The sequence below is a fragment of the Rhinolophus sinicus genome, chromosome 14, assembly GCF_057876585.1.
Source record: "Rhinolophus sinicus isolate RSI-liver-muscle chromosome 14, RSI-T2T, whole genome shotgun sequence".
Taxonomy (NCBI): Eukaryota; Metazoa; Chordata; class Mammalia; order Chiroptera; family Rhinolophidae; genus Rhinolophus; species Rhinolophus sinicus.
In genome coordinates, this window is record NC_142514.1 from 115184312 (window position 1) to 115204626 (window position 20315).

Genomic DNA, 20315 nt, shown 5'->3' on the forward strand with positions numbered 1-20315 from the left:
ATTTGAATAAATACTCAAAATGTCAAGACTAATTTCAGCAGTAGCAAAATATACCTGCTACTGGCTTGACATCTCTGTTGACAATTTCTTTCTATAAGCAACACCTGGAGTTGCAATTTTAAATATAAAGTCTTAAAATCCGTGGAATTTAATTCATCTTATTTCTACAAAAGTTAGTTTTTATTTTTTAAGGTTGTACATTTTATTTATTTTAATGATTACAAATATAAGTTTAAAAGTTTGTCCCTAATATCGGACTTTGCTTTGATGAGAATATAAAAATATTAAATATAAGCTTATCTCTGATTGCTCTGTTTATGTACCTGCATTTTCATTTTTATTCTTCAAATAAAAAATTATAAGGATTCCAAAGTGGATTTCCTAAGAAAAAATTTCTAACATGTTAATTTGTGTGCAGGAAGTTTACTAGATTAACACTTGTGGAGCAGTGAAGAAAGCAGTATGAAGCAGAGGCAGGAGATAAACTGAGATGTAGTCACGACAATCGCCTCAGTTGAATCCATGGGGAGCTGTGGAGCCAGGAAAGCCTTGCAGAGTTCTTTGAAACTGTGGAAAGAGACCCGGGCCTTCTACCTCTGCATTATCCAGACATCAGATATACACTACCTGGGGAAGAGGGCAGGAATTTGGGTGAGGTGACTCTCTTTAGCAGATGGCAATTCTGGAGAATGAGTCAGCTGAGACCTATCATCTGCCAACATTTCCAGAAACTAGAGGAACCAATGCCTCGGGCTTGAAGGTGAGACATCATGCTGACAAATCACAGCATCCACTATGGAAAAATATGAATTCAACTTCATACACATTGGCCAGGTATTTTCAGATACATAATTTTAACCTTTGTGAGACTCAATTTCCTTCTTTGTAACAGAGACTATTAATACATTTCAGGCTTTCTTACAGTAATTTTGTTAGGAGAAAATATGAGTGAAAATTATTTGGGGCATAAAGGATCATAGGTAAAATATATGTTAGGAATTATCTAGGTCTGTTTCTTTATTGTACAGCTAAAGAACTGAAGGTTACTATGGACTCATGCATTACTGAATACGTCATACAGTCTATGTAATCCTTACTATGACCCTTTAAGAAAATAAACAAATAGGGGTCATATGACTTAACCAAAGTCACACAGTTGGGGGCAGGAGACAGTAGTGATGATGTCTTACCCCAATGGACACACAACGTTTCAACCACTATAAGACATTGCTCCTTGTGAGACAGCAGTTTATAGAAGATCAGTAGTCAGGTTTTCAACTTTCTGTCATATAGTTTATTTAACCTATACCTGGAAGCCATGGTAGACTGTAAAGCAGAAAGAGCAAACTGACAACCGAGGGCAGAACACATTTTGGCATGTTTGTTTGTTTCTGTTTATTAAAAATTGGTTTCTTTTAGTCTGCCCAGAGCTTCATAATGTAATATATTAATAACTTAACTGTCATGCTCAGTACCTTCCCAAGAAGTTTAGCACCTATAACCGTATGCCACATATAAAATGACTTCATGCTCTGACGTTTTCAGCCTAGGCTGATTAAGCATTCGAGTTTGCAACCCAAGGTTATCCATTTGTAGGTGATGAGGTTGATAATGATAATATGGATGAGGAGGAGAAATACAATGAGGAGGAATTGAAAGAGGTAGAGGAGGAGGAAAAGAGAAAATGATATAAAAGAAGAAATAAAAGGGGGGATAAAGGAAGAGAATCAGTTATACTTTATAATAATATAAATAATATTTAGCACCTATTAGAGTACAGTTATTCATTACTAAATATTCTATTAGTCTTCTCTATGAAATGTTATCTGATATACAATTTTAGAGGAATGCAACTATTTTTTCCAGATGTAATCTGCTTAAATGAATTAATGTTCCCACAGCTGACGCTTCAGTGGGAGCAAAAAATATGTACATTGATACAAATACTAGATATGGGGAAGAGGGCTCAGAAAGAGGGGAAGGATAGGAAAGGCATTTTCAAATTATCAAAACATAAATATTTTATTTCGTATTTAATCAGGAAAGAAATGCCTAGGAAAATCAGAGACACATTGTTACAGGTATTAATATAATGTTTCATGTTGAGGATATATAAATAAAAGCTAGACATTTTTAATCATATAATAAATGCAAGAAGAGGCTCTAACAGATGGTGTAATTAGCACATAAGTAAGAGATACAAGTATCAGATGATGAGGGAAGGCTGCCTACAGGAGGCAAAATGTAAACTAATTTTAATAAACATGAGTAATTGATCAGTTGAAGAAAGGGGAGAGCATACATGAAGAACCAGGAATAGCACACAAAGTCATAAAGGACATGAAAAATATAAGTAGACTGTAAAGATATAAATAGATGTGAAATTGTTAACAAAAAAGCAGGTAATGACATGGAGCTGCCAGGAGCCCTAGTACCCAGTGAGTATCCATGGAAATGCAGCCCAAACAAAGGAGAGCAGAGCTGAGAGGCAGAAAGAGAACAATATCTGACAAACCTATTGTTGACCCACTAACCAGCTGTGCATTCACTCTCCATTTCTAATATCTATTAATTCCCTTTTTCACTTAAGCTATTGAGAGGCAAGTTACACTTGCAATCAAGAACCTTGCCTAATTAAGGTTTTTCTCTTTAGCAAATGATTTAAAACTTTCAGAAATCAATGTCTTATTTATGTGAGCCTTCATGCCACCTACAGAAGCACCTTGCACTCAGCACCTTGCATCTTCCACACCTTCTACATGTACCTCATAATGTCCTCCCTCCCTCCCTTCCTCGCTCTCTTCTTCCCTCCCTCCTTCTCTCCCATCTCTCCCTTCTCTCCCTTCTCTCCCCTTCTCTCCCCTTCTCTCCCCCCCTCTCCCCCTCTCCCCCCTCTCCCCCTCCCCCCTCCCCTCCTCCCCCCTCTTCCCTCTCCCCCCCTCTCCCCCCTCTCTCTCTCCTGAAGACTTGCATTGTAACAACTGGTCAGAGCAGCTATGCTTCAAACTGAACTGAAGAGGACACAAAGAAAAAGAGATGAAAAAAAGAGACTTAAAGAGAAATGGCACTGGAAAAAATTCTATGAATATCTAAGCTGCTCAACTCTCTTATACTCAGATAGTCCTCATTTCTAAAGCTAATTACACAATTTTTAGCTATTTTGTTCTCAGATGCGTTTTTTTGTGTGTAATTTTTCAAATTGTCTATTTGACAACACGTAAGTTTGCTGCTATATGGGTCCAGGCAAAAGTGTGATGAGAGTTTCAATAACCTGTCTATCCAGTGAAAAACGATGATTCATTTATGTGGGTGAAGAATAGAGAACAATTCAGCTTTGAGTTATTAAATGAATCAATGAAAAATATTCTATCCAGTTGATTTAAATTTGGGCATACTTGGAAAATACAATGTATTCATATTGTTTTTAGAAGTAAGATTATCATACCAGATTATGTTCAATTATTTTAACTTTATGTTTTTACTTTAAAAAAACTTTTAATTCTATACTTTTACCAAAAGTATTAATTCTATACTTTTTGCCAATTATATACTGAAAACTATATAGTACTAAAACAGGTTAGAATCCTGTTTTCATGTGCTGCTTTAGAATAACAAGCACCTGAACAAACTGTTCATATGACATACTCAATGGTGAAAAACTGAAAGCTTTCCTCTAATGCCAGAAACAAGGCAATGATGCTCACTCTCACGATTATTATGAAACCTGGGATGGGAAGTCTTAGAGCAATTAGGCAAAAGGAAGAAATAGAAGGCATCCAATTTGGGAGAGAAGAAGTAAAATTGTCACGTTTTACAGATGACGTGATTCTTTATATAGAAAACCCTAAGGACTCCACAAAACAAAAACAACAACAAAAAACAACAAAACTATTAGAAACAACAAACACATACAGTAAAGTTGTGGGATACAAAATCAATGTACAAAAATCCATTGTGTTCCCATATACTAAAAATAAAATGTCAGAACAGGAAATGAAAAAAACAGAAACAAAAATATCATCCATTTGCAACTGCAACAAAAAGAATAAAATACCTAGAAGTAAACTTAACAAAGAATGTGAAAGAATTATACATTGAAAACTACAAGACACTATTGATTAAATTGAAGAAGACACAGAGAAATAGAAAGATATTCCACGTTCGTGGATTGGAAGAATCAACATAATTAAAATGGCCATATAACCTAAAGCAATATACAGATTTAATGCAATCCTCATCAAAATCCCAATGGCATTTTTCAAAGAAATAGAACAAAAAAATCATCAAATTTTTCTGGAACTGCAAAAAGACCCCAGATAGCCAAAGCAATCCTAAAAAAATAAAAAAAAAATAAAGAAGCTGCAATAATCAAAACTAGTATGATACTGGCAGAAAAACAAACATAAAGACCACTGGAACAGACTGAGAACCCAGAAATAACCCACATGTATATGGGCAACTAATTGTTGACAAAGGAGCCAAAACATACAGTGGAGAAAAGAAAGCCTTCAATAAATGATTCTGGGAAAACTGAAAAGCCTTGTGCAAAAGAATGAAACCAGATCCAGTTTTCTTATTTAACATATTTGACTTTAAAAATCAACTTATTCACTCAACTGTCTTGAAAAATTTAAAATATTAATACGTTTTCTTTTGCATTAGCCAGCTGATGACACAATAATGCTATGAAACAAAGTGACCACCACAAAATTCAGTAAAATAATAATAATCATGTATTACCCCATTTACAAATCTGGAGGCTTGTTTTGTGTCTGCTGTTTAGCTAGGGTGGCTTTGCTTGACATGCCTCATTCACTGGCCCAAGCTGGGAGATATCAACTGTCTGGGCATGTTCTTTTTATGTAAGAGGTCAGATGCTGCCAGGGAGCAAACAGAAACACCTGACACCACATAATGGCAAAGCTCAGAATCAGCACCTTGTCAATCCCGCCTACATTCTTTTGGCCAGAAAAATCACATAGTCAAGCCTAAAATGTATCAATGAGGCAGAAATGTATATTTGTATATTTGTCACACAAGTGAAAAAGAGAGGAGCAAATATTTGAAGACCAATCATACACTTATTAAGAACTAAATAAACAAAAGTCATCTCTAGTTTATGAATCACAGTCTTTTCTAACTCTATGTTGTTAGTTATCCTAATCTCATGCCTAGAAACACTTAACCACTCTTTCTGCCTTATAAATTCCTATATCTCTTCTGCAAGATCATGTTTGAATCAATTCATCTGCAAAGTCTTTCCTGACCCACCTTGTAAATTTTATGTGTAAACTGACATTTATATGTATTTCTATTAAAGGACACACACGCATACACACACATGCACACAGGTGCACAATTTAAGGATTTAATGCAAGTTTTATCTCTTCCTCCTTTCCTCCCTTCCTCTCTCCCTCCCTCCCTCTTTCCCTTCTTGTCTTTCTATTCCCTCTCCTTCCCCCCTTCTCCTTTTTCTTTTCTTTTCTACTTTAACAATCTTGCAATAGATGTTGACACTTCTCACTAATATTTCTGGTTCTCTTTATTCTGGGCACATGGTAGAACTAAAATTATTTCTCTGTCACTGGAAGTTAAGCATGACCATGTGACTTGTATTGTCCAATTAAACATGCGCAAAAGGTGAGTGCATCTTTAGACAAATGTCTTTATGAGCTGGTGTACAGTTCCCATCGCTCCATAGAGCAGTGGCAACCAACAAATCTAGATAATGAGGCTTCCCTCACTTTAGGTCCCTCACTCTAGGACAACATGGAACAGAATTCCCCAAGGATGTATAGCATATATGTAGCATGATTTTAAAAATACACCTCTGTTATCCTAAGACACTGAGATACCAGATCCTAACGACAGCATAACCTAGACTATCCTGATTGATACAGACTCTTCTTTAAAATCATATTCCTATCAAAAGTTCTCAAGGCATTATGATAGGGAGTCCATTTTCATAAGGATAGCTATAAGCTCTGTTGTTCATATAGCACTTTGATTATATGAAATACAGTTTGAAATACATAAGTTGGCAGGCCCTTGAAAAAAAATTAATTATTGAATTTGTATAATCACTAATATATAAAAATGTTACAAAATACTAACCCCTTCAAATTAGGTTAAATTTTAAGTGAATTAATCGTTAGCAATATTAATTTTCATGTGTACATTTTAGTAAAATGTTTTTGATAACCAACTTTAGATAAATGTGTTTTTAAGTCAGCTGAGTTTAGGTACCAATAAAAGGTCTCATTATTCCCATTTACAGTTAATGCCCTATATTCTGTATGGGACGCCTATATGCCATTTTACAATTAGTTGACTTCACCTCAGCAATTCATCTGTGAATAAATTCAGTATTAGATGTATTTTGAAACGGCTTAGAGATAATAATCCTTAGATTCATTATAAAATATAGTGATTATTCTAAAGACTGCAAAGTCTAGTCCAATAAACAGTTATATTAGTGTTTAGAATATTGAATTGCCATTGGTTTAAATAGAATGCCTATAGATTAAGCTTTCATATGTGTATGTGATATCATTTTACAGAATGCAGAAAAGAACAATAAAAAACAGTATGTGTTGAACTAAATATATGAGCAGGGGAATAAAAAATTTCAAGGATGCAATCCAATATCTGGAAAATGGACAGTGTCATATAAACGGCAAAGGCTTCCAAATCCAAAATACTGAAATGCATCTGCAAGGTCACAGGAGGTTAAAGTGCAGGACTGGGTACAACACCCAGATGGACAGTGATTTTCAGTAACATTCCTTCTAAACCACAACTGCATTCATTATTATTCAGCTTCAGCTTCAGGTGTACAGTGCAGTGATCAGGCATCTACATCATCCCTGAGGTGGTCTCCCTAATGAGACAAGTGTCCATCGGATACCCTACAAAATCTTTACATTATCGGTTACATTATCTGTTGTTTTAAACACTGTATGTTTATTAAAGCAATTACATTTTATTCAAAAAATAAAATGAAACAAACCACATCTGCAGGTCCTTGCCTTGAGGCATAACTCTGACCTGCGAGGACAGTATCTGTCTCTTTTCAGTACGTGTGGTGTGGGGATGCGAAGGTCTCTTAGCTACATTAAAGAACTACTTGGCTTGAAAGTGGGAAATCAAGGAGATACCACTTAGATCTCATAATTATTATATCTGCTTCTATTTCTTAAAGAAAGAGAATGTGAATAAATTCATTGTCTCTACTTGAATTACCTGAGATAATGCCTGGAATGATATAGCACTTGTCGTGCGGGAGACCCTGCTCGCTGCGCCATTTGTCATGCGGGACGGCCTGCGGGGTCTCTGCTCCCGCTCCCCATACAAGAATGCAGGATATGGTGAGGCCAAAAAGGAACACACAAGGAGCCATAGATAGGGGAGTCATACCACTATATTCTCTCTGGCGGCACTATACTCTCACTGGAGGCTGGATTCACACTGTCCGCAAACCGCCATCCACGTTTGCCAGCCCAGCCGCCATCTTCTTGCTAGCCCCCATTCTTCTCCCTTCCTTCTCCTTCCCCTCTCTAGTGTAGCCACAGCAGTTATATTAGTGGCCAATGGCTCACTGGTTACAGCTGACGGCCAACTAGCCACAACTGATGGCCATGAAATCACAGTTGGCCATTTACTACCTGAGCCAGCACCTGTCTATGTGAGGCCGAGAGCCTGGAAACTTCTTTCTGGGGCTCCGCCCCCACACTCCACCCCTACAGGCTCTCGCCTCACAATCTACGCGACAAGCGTCTTCCGCGAGGGGACCTGTGCGAGGAGCCTGGGGGTGAATGCAATATCCTGGACACAGCCAGGCTCTCTGGGCACAGCCAGGGTTTCTCAGGGCACCACCAGTGCTTCTGGGCACGGCCAGACTTCCTGGACTTCTTAGGGTACCACCTGTCTTCCCGGACACAGCCAGGGTTTCTCAGGGCACCACCAGTACTCCTGGGCACAGCCAGACTTCCTGGACTTCTTAGGGTACCACTAGTTTCCCCGGGCACAGCTAGGATTTCTCAGGGCACTGCCACTTTCTCTGGGAACAGCCACACTTCCTGGACACAGCCAGGGCTTTCAGGGCACTGCCACTCTCTGTGGGCACAGCCACACTTCCTGGACACAGCCAGGGCTTTCAGGGCACTGCCACTCTCTGTGGGCACAGCCACACTTCCTGGACACAGCCAGGGCTCTCAGGGCACTGCCACTCTCTCTGGGAACAGCCCGACTTCCTGGGCACAGCCAGGGTATCTTCAGGGCTCAGCCAGACCTCTCAGCGCACTGCCACTCTCTCTGTGCCTCTCAGGGTACCCTGCTGGAACAACAGCGACTCACAATCAAGGTGCTTACATATTCTCAATGGCGGCCAGTCAAGAGACAAAAGCAAATATCCCCCAGTTCCACTAACAACAGTTCCCAAACAGTCAAGTGGTCCATTAAATTAGGGATGGAAGGCAATTCCCCATAGTCCATAGTCATTCACCAGGGCTGTCCTGGGAGTGAGGGACGACCGTGACCTCACCCTTATCTCCCACGGAGGACTCAGCAAGCGTTACCTCCTGGGACTATAAGTCCTGCATCCGGGCTGCCTGAGCAGGAACCTCCCGGACCACAGGGCTGCAACGACCTTCGCTTTCTCCGGCCTGTGCTGGTTGGGGAACCGTCCACATCTTTCCACCTCTCCACGGGGCTCCATCTCTGCAGCAGCTGCATGGCTTTTCCTGTGCTGGTGGGAGAACCGTCCATGTTCTCCCACCCCTCCACGGGGGTCCAGCTCTCCGGCAACTGCTCCTCCTGGTCTTCCAGAGACTGAGTGTTCATACGCACAAACGGCTCCACCGCCCTTCGGAGAGCTTTGGCCGGCACCATACCCTGCTCGCTGCGCCATTTGTCATGCGGGACGGCCTGCGGGGTCTCTGCTCCCGCTCCCCATACAAGAACGCAGGATATGGTGAGGCCAAAAAGGAACACACAAGGAGCCATAGATAGGGGAGTCATACCACTATATTCTCTCTGGCGGCACTATACTCTCACTGGAGGCTGGATTCACACTGTCCGCAAACCGCCATCCACGTTTGCCAGCCCAGCCGCCATCTTCTTGCTAGCCCCCATTCTTCTCCCTTCCTTCTCCTTCCCCTCTCTAGTGTAGCCACAGCAGTTATATTAGTGGCCAATGGCTCACTGGTTACAGCTGACGGCCAACTAGCCACAGCTGATGGCCATGAAATCAGTTGGCCATTTACTACCTGAGCCAGCACCTGTCTATGTGAGGCCGAGAGCCTGGAAACTTCTCTCTGGGGCTCCGCCCCCACAGCACTGCACTTGGCACATCACAGATGTTACTACTAGATTTGTGAAGAACTTTAAGTACTATCTGTTTTTACTTGTTTATTTTTGTTTCCCCAGTAAATTGTAAACTTTTGGAGTGAAAGAAGCACACCTGACTGAATCACACTAACATTGCTGTAAAATGTACATGGAAAGTGGTCATCACACTGGAGAGGAAAAAGGTGTTAATACAGGAGAAAACCAGGGGTACAGCCCTAACAGAGGCAATTCAGGTTCCTTCCTGCATCATAGTCTTTCAGAATACAGATGCTTCAGCATAAATATTAAGCTCAGAAGACTGAGATAATTAGTGCTCACAAAAGGGAAACAGGAAAGCTGTGAGTATGCACCTGACACTGAATATTCGGAGGAAGACTCATTGCAGCTGTCATTGAACTGATTATCTGAAGGCAAAGCATTCCTATTTTGTGCAAACAATATATAATACTTAGGAAACAGCAATTAGAATCATGAGTCCTTGAATAAGTGAATGGGGCTTGATGGTGTTTACTCAATTTTCAATTGCTGGGGTAGTGATCGCAAAATAAGCCCTGCAAAGCACTTTGGAAATTTTACTCATGGAACATTAATGACAGCCTAAACCCAAGAAGCCCAGTAAAGCAAGAGAGAATTAAGGGAAAAAAATCCCACAGCTTGTATTCATGGGGGTTCTCCCTTGAGGTCTCCCCTATCATCTGTTTCCATAGTAACTCCAGGTTTCCAGGAGCTTTACTGATGGCATTCATTTAATGTCAAAACACTTAATGAAAAAAATTTACTATGTAAGTAGAGTGAACTACTTACCAGAGTATTTTATACTCACTCAGCATTTACTTGTGCATTTTAACAACACATAAGCTCTAATGCATAACAATAACATACTGGACTTGCCACGGAATGAAACAGTTAAAAGTCATGTTTTAACAGCTCAATGCTTCTGCCAGATTAGTTCCCAAAGCTCTTTAACATGAGAGCAGACTACTGACACATTACAAGCAAGATCCGTGGGACATATCAGCCCTTCTTATCCTTTGAATGTTTTCCATATGTTTAAATTGGAAGCAGGGCATGTGATGGTAACTATAGGCCATCCTGGCATGACTCAATGTCTTTCTTTTTCCCAAGCCAGCCTCAGATACATTTAGGTTGGTGTAAGAAGATCATTATTTATAATAACTAACCTGAATGCTTTACCATTTTTATACAATTACCATGCAGCCCAATCTCAGAAATGCATTTTGTTATTTATGTCTATCTCACTCTGTGACAAATTTTACTGGGTTACAATAGTAAATTTGTTTTGTAAGGACACTCAGATTTCTTTCTTTGTATTTATTTATCACTTAAATTGAACTTAGAAAGCTTAGTCGGAATTCTTCCAGCAAACTAGGCAACTGAGCATACTAAAATAAGCCTTTAGTAGGCATAATTAATTTAAATTGTATCAAAATGTGAAGAGCATTTAGTCAAACATATAAATTTGTCCATAAGACAGAGACAGCAGGTAGAAATATTGCACCTCAGTTTTCCAAAGTGATTGATCCAATAGAAATACAAATCACTGCCTTGGATAATCAGGAGTCAAGCAGTATAATTAAGTGGCTGGTTTTAACTCAAAATGTTACACCTCAGACTCTAGGCATCGATAATGTATATGGAGCACACTGTTAGAATCACATTGGATTGAAAAAGTGAAGGGATATATTTAAGGAGAAAATCCAGAGTGACAAGTTAAAACAAAAATGCCTCATGGAGCTGCCTTATCTCTAGACTATCTTGTGATGCAGCATCACAGGACTTCATAAAAAATGTTGTGATTAAGAGGTGGTCGGGGGAAGAAAGAATAATGGCAGTGTGCGGTAGGAAAGAATGATCTTAAGGACCAGGATGAATTTCTTCTTCTGTAATTTGAAGGGACTTAAGACACAATAATTCAAGATATAATACTTTCAATTCAGTTTACTCTAGCAATTATTTACTGAGACCTGCTTCTAAGGCACATATTGCTGTACCTGCTATCTGAAAGGGGTAAGACATGTAAGAAAATAGGACATTCCCTGAAAGAGCTAATGAGTTAGTGAGGATGTTGATACAGATAAGTACATAACAAATAAATACAATGTTTGACAAAATACATTCATATGCTAGGGGATTCAGAGAAAAGAGGGCCATAATCTCTTAAGGGCATCAAGGAAAATTCAATGAAGGAAATGACTGTGAAGTGGCCCTAAAATACTAGAGAGATTATGACAAATTCTTTCTTCTCACATTGTGGTATTTTTCACTGAGTTGCACAGATTCTTGGAGCTATTGGTAGCCGAGTCCAGAATTAATAGCCTAGAGGGTGGTAAAGACTCTCACCTTAACCTAACTCTAGTCAAGGTCCTCTAAACCATCAAGGACCTGACCTTGGGCTCTATCCTTGGCCACTTTAGTCCAGTTTTACCAATAATTCTGCTGGATCATTTTACAACCCCTTCCCCCAATCTTGATATTTATTTTATCAAATTCCTCATCTGGAACCCTGAATATATGCTCACCCTGGTGTGCCTTCAGTAAGAAATATTTTGAATATGTCTAGCAAGAATCCCCCTAACCTTTATGTTTCCTCTTAGTAATGTTCCATCCACCGACCTCCACTCTGTTTCTTGGCTATAAACCTCCACGTGTCCTTGTTGAGCCTGATCTCTGTCGCTTACTGCAAAACCACATTGTGGTAGTCCCCCAGAATAAAACCTGCCTTCCCATTTTTAATAAGGGTCGTGAATATTTTTTAACGTGAATATTTTTCACTTTAACAAGTACTGAGAGTCTTAAGAACTGAATTGACTCCTAAACTTCATGAAATGTTTTATTTTTTGTTTACCTTTGTGTTGTGTGATTTTTACACTTCTTTAGATACCTGAGATAGTCTTTTTGTGCTTAAATTAATTCCAATTTGCATTTGAAACAGCAACCAATTTAAATCTGAAATAGCAAACAGATCTTAATTAATTCATGACAATATTAAAAATTAGCTGTGTTTCAAAAGAGCATAGGATAGATTTTTGTGGCTCAAATGGAAGTTGGGAGCATTCTGACACAGACCTTCATTACAACATTAAGGAGTTGATGCTTCCTTTAGTAAGATATGACAAAGCCACTGAAGACTTTAAAGTAGAAGAATGGTATGACTGGAACTAAACTTTAGGAAAGATAATTTGTCGTGTGGTTTATTTAGTTCAAATAGAAAACTACAAGTGAGAAGACTGTCTATGAGTCTTTGTCAATGGCTCAAGTAGTGGGAATTTACAGGAAATCGCACACATTTCTGCAGATTTTGCAGTGCAAAACACCAGAGAACACTGCTCCCCTCATATTCTATGTGAATGACATCCTTAAAATTGTGTAATACACAACTTCCTCAACTATATGTGACATAGAGTATGAAGTAGAGTGGTAGCCATGATGTTTAAAGGAGAAAAAAGATATGAAATATTTTTAATAACATATTTAAAGGTAATAACAAGATTTAAAGGTAATGAAATATTTAGAAATACTTATTGGCATATTGAGAGGGCACAAAGTTACATCTATATTTTAAATCAAGTAACTTGGAGAATGATAGTAACATTCTTATAAAAAAAAGAAGAAAGAGCTTAGTCAGGAGTGGTAGTGGAAAATGAAGCTTAAGGTGATATTGGAATTTATGTAGAATGAATCTGAGATGTCTGTGTGACACAGTAGAGATTCCCAGTAGAAATTGTAGGTTTGAAGTCAAGTGAGTGAATGTCATACTTGCAGAGAAAAAAAAAAAAAGGGTGAGATTACAAAAGAGAGAAAAGTAGTAAAAGGGCAAAAGCAAAAAAAATTAGGGAATGCTTATGTTCATTCCTTAAATAAACTATGAAAAAGAAAATAAAACAAAGGAATAGATAGAATGACATAGAAATCAAAGGATGAGAGAATTTCCTCAAATCAAATGGAGCCAAGAATGTCAAACTATATAGAAAGATCAGGAAGGGAGAAGAGTCAATAAAAGCATTCCGATTCGATGATTGAAAAATCATCGGTTATCATCAGAAATAAAGTTATCATCAAAATATTTGTGGAAAAAAAGAAGAGAAAAGAATATAGAACCTTGTAAACATTGTTAAGAAAAAGATACTGTTTTTGAGTTAAAATGTTTGCATATATGTAAATAAATGTACGAGATGAGGAGAGATAAAATAGATAAAGATGCAAAAAGTAGGAGAAATTGATGGAGCAAGGTGTCTCAGAGGAGATGGAAAGGGAGGGGATCAAGGCAAAGACAAAGGGACTAGCCTTGGTTGAGAAAAGAAACAAGTCCCATCTTGACAGAAGAAGGGTAGAGAGAATCCATAAAAATCGAGACGTATTATAACAGAATGCATAAAAGTTGATGAAGTACACATAGATTTCAGATAATTTTGGTTTGCTGAAATTCAGATTTATGGTAATGAAAGAGGACACACTTAGAGCAACTGCAGGGGCAAATTAACATATTTTTTTATTATTACAAAGAAAGCTGAGGGTAATTCTATAGAAAATTATTTCATTTGCTTCCAGGACCTTAGTACACAAAGATTTGGACAATACGGATACATTTTGAATTCTTTCTCTCTTTGCTGCTGCTTCTAAAACATATCCATTTCTATTGTTCAGCAAGGTATATGAGCCTCACCTATGTCTTTTATTCCACTTATCCCGAAACTCTGAGATCCAGAGTCAGGAATGGATATTTCGCCCTGTGCATCTTTTCTTTATCCTCCAGACAGAGACCACATATTTAAAAATAACATTTTCTTTATCCTACTGCTTCCTCAAGTAATAATGTCAGCAATAATAATAATTGCTAAAATGTACCGAACACTATGTTCCAGGAATTAATTAGTCAAAGCACTTTAGGTCTATCCATCATACACGCCTCATAAAATCCTCTGAGCTAGATGCTATGATTACTCCAATCCTACAGTTGAGACACTGAAGTGCAAAATGATTTGCCCAAGACCCCTCAGAAATGAGTGGCAGAACCGGGATGGAAACCTACCAGGTCTGAGTTCAAGTTCATATTCTTAACTATTCTCTCTTTTTTCCATCATCCCCAACTTCTTGGGAAAAAAAAAAAAAAATTTTTTTCTACTCTTACTCTTTCCACTTACTTTCTACACAATAACTTCCTCCACTGTTTCTCAGAGTATGGTTTATAAGTTGCCTCCAAAAAAATCTCTTGAAGCTCTTACTGCATCACCTTGGATGCTTATTGAAAATTCAGATCTCTGGGCCCCACTCCACAGAGAATTTGATAATCTAGCAGCTTCATTTTAATATGCTTACCAAATGACTTTTTGATGCCCTAAAGTTTGAGACCATCTCACTTAAACATTTGCAATATAATGTCTGCTACCAACTCTAATTTTCTATAATTTACAGTTGAAAAAGTGAACCCTCCTTTTACTACTTCTGAAAACTTTTCTAGTTTTTCTCAAACTCTTTAGCATTTCATTCAATAGCCTCTGCCTCACTTAGCACAGTGATTATTTGCTGCTGCTCCTTTCACTCTATTGTGTGTTCTGAAATCTAAATACACCAAACCACTTGTTCCCTCCACACAGTATGTGCCTTTCTTGTTTCACATTTTCTACTTGAACTGCTTCTTTGATTATCTTTACTCATGTTTCTCTTCTTCCTCCATGCCCAGCTCAGATGATATCCATTAAATACAGATATCTCCACATCCTTGGTAAAGTCAAACAATTTATCCTCTGTGATATCAAAACACTTCTTTATGTCACTAACATACGAGGTCTGACAATTAAGTTTGTGAACTCATCTGTCGTGCGGGCGACCCTGCTCGCTGTGCCATTTGTCGTGCGGAGCAGCCTACGGGGTCTCTGGTCCTGCTCCCCACACAAGAACGCAGGATATGGTGAGGCCAAAACGGAACACCCACGGAGCCATAGGTAGGGGAGTCATACCACTATGGTCTCACTGGAGGCTGGGTTCACTGGACGTGCGACCTGCTGTCCGTTTTTCTGCCAACTGACCGACGACTCTCCGCCACTCTCCTTGGCTCTGCTCCTCAGCTCTCCTCGGCTCTCCTCCGTAGCCGCAGCAGTTACATTAGCGGCCAATTGGCCAACTGGCCACAGCTGACAGCCAACCAGCCTCAGCTGACGGCCATCTACTACCCGAGCCAGCACCTTTCCACGTGAGGCCGAGAGCCTGTAAACTACTTTCTGGGGCTCTGTCCCCGCATCATCCTAGAAAAAGTACTACATACCTCATGGCTGAATATCACTACAGTCACCTTCCAAGTACTCCTCTTGGGAAGCTAGGCACCAATGCCAGGGCCTAGTCCACCCTTCAAGGCAATTTCAGAACTCTTTTTCTGGAATGGCCATCAGAGCTGTCATCGTATTACTCTCAATATCCTGAATGTTACCAAAATGTATTTCTTTCAATATTTCCTTTATCTTCAGGTAAAGAAAAAAGTCATCGGGGGCCAGATCAGGTGAGTAAGGAAGGTGTTTCAATACAGTTATTTGTTTACTGGCTAAAAACGCCATCATAGACAGTGTGCTGTGAGCTGGTGGTGCATTGTCGTAATGTAAGAGCCATGAATTATTGGTGAAAAGTTCAGGTCCTGTTCGTCTAACTTTTCACGCAGCCTTTTCAACACTTTCAAATAGTAAACTTGGTTAACTGTTTGTCCAGTTGGTACAAATTCATAATGAATAATCCCTCTGATATCAAAACAGGTTAGCAACACCATTGCAACAAGTTCATGAACTTAATTGTTAGACCTCATAGCTAAACTCTGATAGTTGGCTGTGTTAATCCTCACTTGGCCAGAGTGTGAGCTGCCTGAGGACCTAAAGTGCTGACCTCTAGAACAATCTAGTAGACAAGAGAAATTGGAGTAGGCAGTGCATAACAAGACAGATTCAGAATCATGTCAGACATGTCATTTAGATCCCTAAAGCATGGACAACTACAGGAGTGCTCAGATGGGCTGTGAAAAAGACAGGATAGGAAATAATCATCTGATGATTTTAAGGGAACAGAAAATGCACCTTTATCACAAAGAAGTCTCAAAGCCGGTCTGTTTAACGGTTGTCTGCATATTAATCTGAAGAGAGACCTTCACATCTAAAGAAATAAAATGAAGAAATTGAATGAAGGAATCTGTCTATCAATTGTCAAACATAAAATTAAAAGTTCTTGGCATTTTCCAACTTGGTGTGAATTTATGTGTGACTTTTTCAGAACTGCTAAAGAGGGCATAGAAGAATGAGCTATATGTAGCCAATGAACGGAAGAGAGATTCTTAAAGAAAAATTATGCAATCCTTTTTCATTATGGTCAGGCACTTTAGAATGATGGACACTTTCACTAAACCAGAAGCATATGAATTATAACCGCAATGTCTATAAAAATTTCATTTTAGCTACTGATAAAACTCTTGGGTCTGAGCTAGCATAAAGCAAATCCTTAGACTGAATAAGAAAGTAGCAATTTGGTGTGATGTGGTGTGTGGTGTGTGGTGTATGTGTGTGTGTGTGTGTGTATGTGTGTGCATGTAGAAAAAATATCACAGCAGTAATTACGTTGTCTTTTCCCCCACAAAGTTTGTGGGGAGAGAATTTAATATATTTATTTGATCAAAGAGTGCATTGAAACTTTATAAAAGCATAGGCCATGGTAAAGACCCAGCCTTTGTATTTGGGATAATTGCATCTTTGTAATTACCTACAGTTCATTTTAAGCCCCATATTCAAGAGCTGATATGACAATATTATTATCATAAAGAATCTCATCAAAGTATCTGTTCTTTTAATTTTTTTTACCTAAGAAAAACTTCTTCTAGAGGCAATACTAGCATCTCTTAATCCTAATCCTTATAATCAGGAACAATACCTTCCATTCTGTTACTACACAAAATTTGGCTATTCGATCATCAATATATAGATTCCAATCCCTGTATCATTGACAAATGAGGAAAATGGGTATATTTTAGGTCTGAAAAAAACAAACAAAGCTAGGCAAAAAGGAAATTTACCCTTAAATGAATTTTCAGTACTTTTTTTTGTTTTGTTTTCAAATTTTAGTCTCTTATTTTAGGGTGATTGAATAGAATCTATATTTAATTGGGAAACAGAATCCTAATTTTTTCCTACCAACTCCTATCATAATCCTTGGAAGTTTAGTATCCACTCTCTTATAGTCAACAATAAACTTGTTTACAATGATTAAAGGAAAATAAAAGAACCATAAGAAAAAATAATGATAAAAAGGACAATTTGAAAAATAAGTAAAATTTTAGAAATTATATATATATATATGTATACATAATTATATGTGCATATATATGTATATATATGTGTATATATATATATTCAGTGAAATTTGAAATACAATATACGCATTAAACTGTTGGTTATACACAACTAATCCTTTATTTACATCTTAGGCTTTAAAATCTCCTCTTAAATGTTATCTTTCACTTCTGAGGTTAATTTAAAGAGAGAATCACATTAAATATATAGATGCAAAGGGAAGAAACTAAACTTTAGTGAATGTTCCCCACATGCCAGAGGTTTTACAAATGTTTTTTAACAGCCTAACATCAACACTGTGGAGAACGTTTTATATATTGACATTTTATAGCAGAAGATCCTGAGGCTAGAAAATATGAACGAACTTGTAGTTCACTTAGACAAGTCCTGGACCACCTGCTCTGGTCACTCTGTTCTTACCCGGGGCTCCCATGGCTGCAGTTGCTAATTAATATTCCAAATTTATATTTCCAGCCTAGACCTATCTTTTAAGCTCAAGAAAAACATACTCAACTGTTCATGACCATAGCCACTAGAATACCATACTGGCGCTTTAAACTTTGCACTGATCTTTTGTCCCCCACCTCCTACTCCAGTTTCTTATTTGAATAAATGGGAACATTTACCTTCCCCTTCTTCCTTGGCTCCCACATCCAGTCACCAAGTACTCTTGTCTCTACATCTTAAACATAGCTTACATCCAAACAATGCGCTCCACCAGGCTAGTTCAGACCACCAAATCTTTCACCATCAACAGCTTCCCCATTCTGTTTTTAATCTTGTTCTCTTGAAATACTTTTCTATACACAGCAATTTTCTTAAAATGCAAATTTCACTGGATTACTCCTCTCTTCAAAGCCCTTCAGTCAAATCCCATAAAGTCTTCTTTAAAGTATTTATAAAGACTTCCACGATTTAGGCTTCACATCTTAGTAAACTATCTCTCAGACTTGGCATGCCTGCCAGATTAAATAAACTTACTTCCACTCATTTCTAGGTGTCTGTAATCATTTCTAGAAGTATCTGTACTCGCACTTCTCCAAAATTTCCTCCATTAGATTTGTCTACCTAGAACCATACTGTCCTGTACCTCCACCCTCCTCATTCACAAACCTACTACATATCTCTTGGGTTGAATTTTACTTCTGTTTTTACTTTCAGCACTCATCTCATCTCTCACTTCTTCAAAAGGCCATTCATCACTGCTAAAATAGTCTAGGCACTCTGGTATTGGTTAGTCTAATTCATTCATTCAATAGAGATACTGTAAAGGAAGCACACCAAAATGGTTAAGAGAACAAACTCAAGCCAAAAACAAACTCTTAGCCCCTTACCTGCTCTAGAAGTTTGTAGAAGTTATTTAAGTTCTCTTTACTTCAGTTTCTCCATCTGTAAAACAGAAAATATTATGGTACTTGCCTCAAAGAGATCTGCGGTGTTATTAAGTTCAATACGAAAAAAGTGTCCAACACACAGTCTGTGACTTGTTAGCTTTGTAATGTTACCATTTGTCAGACACAAGATGAGGCACGCAAATATGGTGAAGGACAAAACAGGCAGCAATGTTCCTGCTCTTATGGAATTTACAATCTGGTGAACTAAAGGGATACGAGAAACACATAAATAATGATATAAATACCAACGTGTTAACTGCTGTGAAAAGAAAGTATAGGCCATTGAAGTCTATGACAGGACTATCAAAGGTAGGCAACGACTTTGCTAGAAAGTGACATTTACCCTCAGACCTGACAGTTGAGTAGAATTCAGTCAAGCAAACAGGGCAAGTAATAGTTACAGAAGAGAGAAGTAGGCCAGAAGCAGTTCCTATATTTTGTCTCTCACAGCACTCAAAATGCTTTTATTTTCAATATTTTTGTGGTGCCTATTTTCCGACCTTCACCTCTAACTCCCCATTCCAAAAAAACCAAAGAAAGGAAGAAAGAAAGAAAGAAAGAAAGAAAGAAAGAAAAGAAACGCACATGCACACAAAACAAAACTTAAACTCAGTGATTGCAGGACCTTGGCTACCTAGTTCTATTTCTAACACTAAGCACACATCCAGAAAATAGGAGTTAATTCTTGTTAAATACATTACAATCCACCAATTGATCAAATAGGTATCAAAATCTGTAATCAAACAGCTAATTAAATGAGTATTTATAAGGAAGAATATCCTGGAAGAGGATATTATTTTATATATAAAAGTACTTATATGCATTTTAATTTGGGCATATTACTAACCCAAATCTGCACTGATGTATCTCTAAATGCTCAATTTCTTATAGAAGCATAGATCTCTCCCAGTAGGCATTTCAACTATCTGTTGCAGGCTCTAATATTATGTTATTTTTGACCAAACAAGCATACAATTTTATTTATTTATAGATAACTATCCAAGCTGGGCAATGTGCCAGCAACTTTCATTATCAGCCCAAGAAAAATTATCAGCAAAGTCTAAATTCTAAATTGAACCAGCCAAGAAAAGATTCCAATTGTCTTCTTTGCCCCCAAAGAAATGAGCAGGCTTTGAACCTGATTTAGCTGAGATACTGAATAAAAGGGTGGGATACAATGAACTTCAACATGTATTAGCAGATAATGGTGGGGTTCTATTTCTGTTTCTCAGAA